Raw genomic sequence first — 11,043 nt, 5'->3', positions numbered from 1 at the left:
CCATTCCCAATCCCACCTCTGCCACTTTAGCAGCATGCTCAACCACACCATCGTTACAATTTCCCATACCTGCCACATCTCATTGCTACGGTCGAGAACCCTGCCACATCTCACTGCTACGGTCTACCTCATCACCTTTCTTCTCCCCCACACTCTCCACGCTCCATGGTAAGAATTCTGAGCAACCTCTGTGTATGCCGGACCAACACCAACCTGCTGGTAGCTGTGCTTGTAATAACTCAGTTCGAAAACAACCATGGCTGAAGCTACCTTGGCCAAAGCCAGACACACCGATGGAAGCAAGACCCACTGCCACAGCTGAACAAAACCAACTGTCACCTCCACTCCTATGGTCGAAACGGCTTCTTTTTCAACCCAAACATCGAAAACACACCCACTATTGGAACTAATGCACCGCCCCTATATTGTCGACCCAACGCCGACCTCCTCTTAATCAAAACAACCTCTGAGCCACCACCACATATCTGGACGGAGTTCACCCCTCAAACTTCCACACGCATAGGAGCGCTCGAATGAAATCCTACACAAATTTGGATCATCTTCGACACTAATGCTTGATTAGTAAATTTACACCTTTAAAATATTAGTTCTAAGTTTATCCTTTTTTGATTGATTTTTAAACAAATCAGTAACATGTAATGGTTCTCATTACTGGAGTAAATTTAAGAGTGATATTTTTGAAGTTTTAAACAATTTTTGATTTAACTCCTATCATCAAAATTATCGATAAATTATATTGGATTTATAAAATTCTGAAAGAAAATTTTAGTGAAAATCAATTAAAATTATGGCAACGTAGTCTACGTTATTGTAATTTGAAAATAAAAGACCCTAATGTTATCATCAGAGTAAGACCAATGATCTGTACTAGACAAGATATAGATGAATTTGATATTCAACTTTAAGAACTTTTAGACAAAAAGTTAATTGAAGAAACTAGAAACCCTCACTCTAGTCCAACTTTTATGGTAAGAAACAATGTTGAAATTAATAGAGGAATTGCCCGAATGGTAGTCAACTAAAAACGACTAAATAAAAATTTAGAATTTAATGGATATTTTATTTTAAGAAAAGATGTTTTGATTAACTTAACCAAAGGATCAAAAATCTTTAACAAATTCGATTGTAAAAGTGGATTTTGGCAAATTCAATTGACTGAAGAATCAAACAAATTTGACAGCTTTTAGTACACCTAGAGGACATTACCACTGGAATGTTATGCTTTTGGGGTTAGATATAGCACAGGTATTTTAACGGTGGATGGATACAAATTTTAAAGATCTTAAAGATTGTTGTGTAGTTTATATTGATGATATACTTATCTTCTCTAAAACCCGGGAGGAGCATAAGCAACATTTAAAATTACTTTGTAAAAAATTCCAAAACACATGGAATTATGTTATCATCAGTAAAGATTGAACTAGAAAGAGAATTAATTTAATTTTTAGGAATAATTTTAGACCAAAAAGGTTTAAAATTACAAGAACATATTTTGTCCAAAGTACGAGATTTTCCTAATACCGTTGAAAATATAACACAATTACAGAGTTTATTAGGTATTCTAAATTATGGACGAAATTTTATAAAAAATCTTTCAAAAATAGAAATTCCTTGGTTAACCAAATTAAGGAAAAATGTTATTTTTGAATGGACAGCATAAGATGTTTCTTTAATTAAACAAGTTAAAGAAAATGTTAAAACTTTACCAGATGTTTATCTTCTTAAAACGGGTGATAAATTAATTTTAAAAACAGATGCCTCAGAAGCATGCTTGGGATGTGTTCTTAAAGTAATACCAAGTAACTTATGGTATGATAAAGAGATACCTTTATCAGAAAATAGAATTAGACAAAGAAAAAATCGAATACCCATAAAATTGCAAAAAGAAGAACTAATTTGTGGATATAATTCTGGAACATTTAAACCAAATGCACAGAAATATATTATTTTTGAAAAAGAATTACTTGTAATAAAATTGTCAATAAAAAGTTTCCGTATTTATTTAGCCCTTGAAAATTTTATTGTACGCACTGATAATAAAGCAGTAAGAGATTTCTTGATCAACAAAAAACTTGTTGAATAATGAAGAAGATTAGCCTAATATAATAAAATTTGTGAATATACTTTTGAGGTAGAACAACTTAAAGGTACTAACAATTTTCTTACAGATTTTCTTAGTAGAAATTGTTTTAGAAAATTAAATTACTAAACAAGTAATTTTAATTTTTGCAAAAGACCTCTAGACCAAAAGGAAAAAATGGACAAGGGTAAACAAGCAATTTAAGAAGATTGGGTGACAATTGCTAAAAAAGCAACCCCAGAGAATAAAAAGTTTATGTTGTGTTTGCAGAAAGACAACCTGAAGTTTACACAGAATGAAATGAGTGCAATAAGCATGTTTGCAGATTTTCAGGAACAAGTTTTAAATCCTATGATAGCATGACTAAAGCTAAAAAAGCTTTTTACAGTGCACCAGCTATGTCTGCATATCAAAATATTTTTTGTCAAATAAGAACTAACCTAGTTCCAACCCATATTCAAACATCTAAACCAGATGAATTTGAAATAAAAGATTTTTTCAAACCTGGTATATCCAGAGAAATTTATATAGAACTTAATGCAATTTGGAAATCTCACATTGTAGACAATAAAGTGAAATTTCGAAAACACATGGGAGTTCTGGCCAACAAATTAGCTAAGCAAACAGTTAAATTAAAAGATTTGTAAAATCTTTGTTTCAATATCCTTAAACAAATGAATTGGAATGAAGATTTTAATTTTGAAAAGATAAATAATTTTCTTCAGCTATTATACCTCATATCAAATGAGTTTTCTGACCCAATTTTTTAACAAATAAAAAGAATGTCTTTTGAAAAAGCAAGAACTTTGCTTCCAAGAGAAATTTTTCTGTTAATCAAAAATCGAGTTGAGGATCATCGTGATAAGATTAGACAAATCTTAGAATGATCTTATGATAAATTAAATTTTAAATATAGAATTCCTAAAATAACCATCATGGCAAATCATGACATGTGGTATTTTGAAGATATAGATAAGGGAATAATTAATCAAGTTATTTTCCAAATTTTAGATCCAATCCAGTTGATAGAATATCCAATGATCATAAAAACAATGCTTTCATGGGTAGTAAAAGGCTTCCGATGGAGTAAATATTAATTTTTGGATCTCTAGCACAATTGGTTGGTAGGAATGAGAACATTTTTTCCAACCCTACCAAATTTGGTATCTCAAAGAAACTGGAGATTTTGAATTTGAAGATGATTATTTGGATGAAGATCGCAGGAGGGAGCGATTGGAAACTATTCAAAAACTTCCTTTGATAGCATATTGGATAGACAGTCTAATAACTATTTTACAAGCAATTTCTAATATCCATGGCTCGGCAAAATTGCCATTCATGGTCACATATGGTAGAATACTATTTGTAACTCATTTTTCCATAACATATCAAAGGCCTCCTACACAAATGAATGAGGCTCTTGACATGTTATTAAATATAGCGATCCCGATTTTTCCTTCCTTATTTACTATATTCCGGACTCGGTTCCGTTGATAGTTGTTGTCGTTTGTATTTCAATTCCGTCCTTTAATGCTTTGGATTGGAGTTTAGAAATGTCTTGGGCGTGTTTCGAACAGGTTGGTTGAGCTTTAGTCCCATTTCTTGTTGCCCAGATTTTTGGCGGTCCGCTCAAGCGGATCCCTTCTCGCTCGAGCGGAGTTTGCACATTTTCAGCATCTTGTGCGTCTGCAAAAGTATTGCAGGTTTGTTTTTCACGCTTGAGCAAAGTTCCTTACGCTCGAGCGGGCCGCGCTCGAGCGGGTATCCTTGCGCTCGAGCGGGTGTTCGATGTCTGTAAAAGTACTAGAAGAGTATAATCTACGCTCGAGCGGGTTCCTTTTTGCGCTTGAGCGGGTGGTGTCTTGTTTTGTGCGTTGGCGCTCGAGTGGGTATTTTTGTGCTCGAGCGGCTTAAGTGCTTGTGTTTGACGCTCGAGCGTCCTATTCTCCGCTCGAGCGGGTCATACGTATATCAGATCTGGACTGTGTTATTTTAAATCACTTTTTACACTCTCTCTCTCTCTTACTTTTCAAACTCTATTTTGAGAGCCTCTCTCTCTAGAATACAACTTCTCTCTAAGGTTTGATCTAGTTTGAGTGATCTTCCATCCTTGTCCCTTTGTAAAAAGTGTAGAGCTTGGCTTGGGCTACAATCAATCCGAAAATCTTGGGATTTGGAGCACTTTCGATTTTCTTCACCTTCTCTTTTGGGCTCCGAATCTGAGGTAGGGATAACTACTCATATTTATGGTCTTTGACATAAACTTGTTGTCTTTTTGATGTAATGTTGAAGTTGGGAAATTGTGCGTGTTAGGGTTTCAAATATGAAAAGAGGGGTTTTGTTCTTTTGGCCAATACATGTGTATTTGGGTCCTAAAATGAGATTGTGGATGTTTAGTGATAATATTTGGACCTTTGGGTCAATATTGGAAAAGGGAAAAAATACCATAGTTGGGTATGGTTGGGTCATTTGTGTAATTAATGTCATTTGTTATGTGAATAGGATATTGAGTTGGGAATAATGAAATTGAGAAGTTATGAGAATGAATGGTGGAGTTGGATTGATTAATCACTCACCCTTGAAAATATTGGTAATTTATCTGTTGATGCATTTATTATCTGTTTAGAAATAATTGCTTTGGGCTATTGGTGGAGGATAGTCTTGATTGTTGTAGATACTGCATGATGATTAGGTGAATTAAAACTAATCGGTTAATTATGTCATTGAAAATGGCGGTTGGAATAATACATCAAATTTGTGTATTGATTGAACATGTATATGATAAACGTTTATATACATAGTATTGTGTGGGAGGAGATAGGGGATATACTCCACGGTTTAGGAGGAGATAGGGGATGGACTCCTAAACCGAATATTATTTGGGAGGAGATAGGGGATGGACACCATTGATACAGCGAATCTGTGTATCATTTGTGAAGTATGGAAGTGTTTTATTATGAGTTGTTATCTCATGTGAATTGTGAAGTATGGAAGTGTTTGTTATGAATTTTAATTCATTTGAATTGTTGATATTGGAAAGGTTTTTAATATGAGCTGTAGTCTCATGTGAATTGTTTGGCCAGGTTCTGAGCCATGTTTATAAATCAAAATTTGTTAAGTAAAGGAGAGTAAAATGAACATGGACATGTTTGTCATGGGATTGGATGGTGTTGTAAGTTGGTTGACCAGTGTTAACATTTATCGAATGCTCATGTTTTAGTCATGTTCATACTATGTTTAGCATATCTCTACTGGGCGTTGGCTCACCCTATATGGGATATCATTTTCAGGTGCAGATGATATGCCGCCTCCAAGGACTTAGTTTGGGAGGTTTTAGAAACTGAAGGCTTTCTTTTGTAATTATTTTGTGTATTACATGTAATTCAAGCCAAGGGCTTATTTTGTGTTTTAAGTTAGTACTCTACTTTTTGTAAACAAGTGTTGGCTTGGAAAGTTGTAAGCCTGTAGGGCATTTACTTTTGTTGTCAACATGTAATACTTTTGGATTAAATACTCTGATGAATGGAAATATGTTTATTTCTCTTATGCTTATGGATGTCACGAATGTATGATTTATGGGTTTATTTTGAGGGCATTACATTAAATCTCGAAAAGAAAAATAATTTGGATTTTCTGTTGGAACTAGCAATGACCATGAATGATGTTGAATAATTTCGGAATGAGCGATACAATCAGGATCCTGATTGCCCTCCATCAATGACTGATGAAGAGTATCACAATCTTATCAACAAGATGGAAGCATAGTGGACCCCACTATCACATGCAGTTGTCTCTTAATTGACTCCAACCTTATCTAGGACACCTGGAGCAACCTGCATTATTAGGTAGAAAATGGTCGACAAATCCTTTTAGCCGACGCTACACGACAAATAAGATCAGCCAAATCTTATCTATATCAGTCTATCTCTTTGAACAACGAGGAGGGTAGACAGTGTATATAATTGTAGAGGTTATTAGAGGATATGGAATAGAAAGTCATTATAATTATTATTGTTTAAACTTTTTTTTTATTACATTGTATTTATTATGTTAGGACTTTTTTGATTTCTAGCCTTTGGAAAAACAAAAAAGCCTACGGTTAGGCTTAATGACTTTTGTTTGTATCTACAAAGTTGTAGTCTATAAATTGGCTTTGATGCCAACATAATAAGGCAATGTAAATTCTCTCCATCTTCATTGCTTAAACTTTTCCCTTTCCTGTTTTTGTTGCTTAACTTGATAAAAAATTATAGAATAGAAATAGTAAAAAGCTCCTTTCATTTATTATTGTAATTGGTATTAGAAGATATGGAATAGAAAGTTATTATAATTATTATTGTTTAGACCTTTTGTATTCCATTGTATTTATTATGTTAGGACTTTTTTGATTTCTAGCCTTTGAAAAAATAAAAAAGTCTACGGTTAGGCTTAATGACTTTTGTGTAGTCTATAAATTGGCTTTGATGCCAACATAATAAGGCAATGTAAATTATCTCCATCTTCGTTGCTTAAACTTTTCCTTGTTTTGTTTTTGTTGCTTAACTTGATAAAAAATTGTAGAATAGAAATAGTAAAAAACTCCGTTGCTTTGTTATTGTAATTGGTATAAGAGCTTGGTGAAGAGTTTTTGAAAGCAAGATCAAGCTATGTAAGTATTTCTATCTACGTATACATTTTGATATATATAAGTGTGTATGGTGTGCTTTAAGATATTAAAAAAAATTATGAAAAATATTATTAATTAAGTTTAGTCTTTAATTGTGTGTCATTTGTATTTTATATCTTCGTAATTATTTGTTTCATTTATAGTTATTGTAAAACCTATATGTTTAGTGTATGTCGAAACCTATATACTCATTAAGATCTTTTGACTATTAGCCATAATTAGGCATTTTTTAAGTCTTTAAGATCATAAAGAGAGGTTTTAGGCACCAAATAAATACACTAGGAAGGTCTTAGGTACCAACAACAATCTATAATGACAATTAATCCTGAAGATATAATATGCTTTGGAAATACAAAAAATAATTCTAATAATAAATATGACCATAGTTTGCATATTATTAAAGAATCTACAAATATAAATAGTGTGTGCTCTAGTTTAAATAATATTACTGATATTATGTGCTCTTGGCTTTCTAAATTAGATAAAAATCAAAAAATAAATCAAAATTATCTAGGATCCAAAGTGGAGTCTATAGAATCTAAAATAGACTATTTAGGTTCTATAATAAATATTAACTTAAATAAAGAAGCAAAAACTCAAATAAATAATTTGGTAACAAAATTAGAAACTATATCCTTTATAAACAATAATGGAATGAATAGTCCAGGAGATAACTGTAGGAACCCACATTTTATGTCCTCATCATGTTCATGAGCATCGGTATGATTATGACTTGTTAAGCTTGCATGTGTATGTTTGTGACTTGTTTCGCTTGAGCGGATGTGATCCATGCCTTGTTTTGAAGCCTTGTGATTTGTCTAAGTGTAGTATGCTTGTCTTGTTCCTTCCTTGATGTGAAACTTAGGTCACGCCTTGCCTGAGTTATGCTAGCCGATGTTATTCCAAGCCGAGGTCATCCTCAGTCTAGAAGTATCTTGGAACCCCTTGTTGACCTCCGTCCTTGCCTTGACACATTAGCCGAGATGTTACCTTGCACCCAAGTGATCTCGTCCTGGAGTGGTATGACCTAGGCCGAGGTGTGGCGCATCTAGGCCAAGATGTGGCACAGCTTAGTCAAGTGTTGTCCTTCCTAGCCGGGGTCATTGTCACCTTAGTTGCCGAAGTCCTTTTGTTAGCCGATGTCACCCATTGCCGGAGTGCCATTCCGTGTAGCTTGTTGAATACGCCTTGTTACTAGCCGATGTCATTGCCTCGTCAGAGAGCCCATACCGCTTTACTTGTTGAACACCCTTCCACCATGCCTTGTCTGGTCTGTCAGTCACCTTTTCAGGGAAACCCAACCAGTCGCCGCCACGTGTCTCAGCAGAGGGTTAACCCCAGAACCGGGTAAAGAAAACTATCATTTGGTATCATAACCTTGCCTTGTAGAGAGAGAAGCTCTAGGAGGAGGAAGGAGTTTTAGAGTGAGGAAGTAGACCTTCAAGCTTGATTCCTAGAGATCGAACCGTTAGATCCGTGTTCTAAGGTTAGATTCTTGATCTGCTCATGATGTTCTCTATGTTCATGTTATTGCATTGCATGATCGGAAATGATTTGTAAGCCATGCATTGTTTTGAAGTCCGATTTTAGAAAGAGAAAATGACATTCATGTGTTCTTCAAGAAAGTCTTGTTTTGATCCGAAAGCTTGCATAAAGAATCATGTTTTTGTGTTTATTTCCGCGAGAATTCCAAGTACGGGTACCCAGGTCCATGTTTTCAAACTCATAGCATGAAAATCCCAGATTTGTGATGACAGGTTATGATTGAACATTCATATTTTTCATGCTTTCACACTCATGTTCTTCATGTTCATCAGCAGAGGGAAACCCAGAGTTTCCGACCTCTTTTCCTTGCATGTGGCCCTCGGGAACACACCTCGGCGAGGAGGTGTGGAACCTCGGCCTAGACCTGGTTGGTGCCCAGCATGTTTTCCGAAATCATTTGTGTACATACGAAACTTGTTGAAGGTGCATTCAATAGGCTTTGCCATGTGTTTGTAGGACTTGGGCTTGTCTCGACCCCGACGTGTGAAGAACTAAGTGAGTGGTATTTTTAATAAAGCTATGTTATACTGTTTTGATAAATCTCGTTTTGCTTGGTTTTGACAGAAAGTATTTGATTTTAGCATAAATGACCATCCCTATTTGTATATCAAGCACTATCTTGTTTTGATGACATTTCTTGAAAGTCCTTAGCTGCAGGGGACTATAATGCAACTGCACTCTTGTCTTGAAAGTCCTTAGCTGTAGGGGACTATAATGCAACTGCACTCTTGTCTTGAAAGTCCTTAGCTGCAGGGGACTATAATGCAACTGCACTCTTGTCTTGGAATTGTCATCACCCCCTTGTATTAAGTAGATGTAATAACATCCAAGGAACTTGAAAGGCCGGCAATGAACTTGATTTCCCCCTTGATTGTAAAGGATACTATATATTGTTTTGAAAGAATCTTGGATATCAATCATGCAAAAACCTTTATTTCTAATATCATTCACTGAGTATCCAAGCTCACCCTCTCTATATATATGTAGGTGATGAACAAGAAGGCAATGAGGCCTAGACGTGTAGCCGATGTGTTTTTGGGTGCATTGCCGACGTGTTTTGGATTAGCATTTTGTACCATCTTGAAGATTATGCTTCTTAGCTTATATTTCATGTGCAATTGTATATGTCGGCTTGAGAAGCCTTTTGGTCAAGATGTATTTTGTATCTCATTTCCTTATTGTATCTAAGTTGTAAGACTTTGTAAAAATGTATGTCATTTCATTGGACTTAAGCACGGCTCTCATGGACTGTTTAGATTCTGTATGTATATATATTGCTTCCGCACTTGTAAGCCCCATATTTCATACTCTGATTGTGTGTGATTCTTGTAAGTCGGCCTTCGGTAATCTCGGATTACTGGCCATCACGGCACCAAACTACTAGGGGCGGTTTGGGGGCGTGACAATAACTCCATTCCTAGGCTATTTTATGGTACATAAGATATTCTGGTACTTTAAACCAATACCTATAATAGGACTAAATATGAAAATATTGTTGAAATATTGGATTATTGGAGAAAATTATATAAAGATTCAAATTTAGGTATTGATGAAAAAAATAGGCTACTAGATCAGATAAGAGAAACTTATCTAGAATATGAAGCCCTTTTGCAACACTTTAATTATGATATTAATATGTCAACTAATGACGATGATAATCAAGCCCTTTTGCAACACTTATTATGATATTAATATGTCAACTAATGACGATGATAATCAATCACCCTCATCTGAAGAAGCATTAGATCAAGATGTTTCACTAGAAATAATTAAGGGAGAAAAAAAGAGACAAGAGCCAATTGATCCCGAATTGTTTGGCACATAGGGAGATGGAGAAAATTTTGACTTTATTCAAACAAATGATGTCATGCCCCGTATTTTATTACTCGGATAACATTACCAATATTTATTAGTTAAGTCCGTTTACAACGGATGAAATGATGAATAATTAAATATACATATTCTCTCTCGTTATACAACAATGGCATTTACATACAAATAAAAAAAAGTCCTGAGGCTTACAATAAAAGAGAGGACACTATTCTTTATAAAAAAATAACACTCAGCCAAACAACAAATGAAGTAGTATAATCCCTCACTACATTACACTTATGAAATGGTAAAACCCATTGTTTGATCTTCAAATCCGAAAAGCATTCCCTGTATATATGTACAGGCAGGGAGTGAGCAACCACTAGCTCACCAAACAATCTCATATTAAAACATTAGAAGATATACAGGTACTAAAATACTCATACATATACGTGAAATCATAACATGTCAAAACCATATGATTTTATTACATAATCTCTTAAATCCAATTTATTTAATTAACCACAACAAGTTAACTTAAATAAATAAACATGTTTCAATAGCAACAAGACATCATTTTCAATTCATTCAATTATTTCATTATCAATTGAATCAAATAATTAAATAATTCATCAAATCTATTTTATACAGTCTTATGAGATGAATGCATATGTCATGTCATATTCAAAATATTTTTCTCATCTTTTGAAAATCTTACGCACAATGCCAATTTGAAAACACATTAATCCAACAATTTTAATAAAATTCCAAGATGGTAAATACGACTCAGGTAATCCCTAGGCTGGTGTTTGCAAGTAGACTATACAAGTACTACCTATCCGCGCTGGTTTCTGGTCTTTCACCATGGACACTCAGGCCAACTTAACCAATACCAACTACACCCCCTATCCAGTCTTAC

Source organism: Camellia sinensis, chromosome 1 (genome assembly GCF_055761805.1).
Source record: "Camellia sinensis isolate YWXY chromosome 1, ASM5576180v1, whole genome shotgun sequence".
NCBI lineage: Eukaryota > Viridiplantae > Streptophyta > Magnoliopsida > Ericales > Theaceae > Camellia > Camellia sinensis.
The sequence above is the reverse complement of the archived record's forward strand: the minus strand, read 5'-3'. Positions refer to the sequence as shown.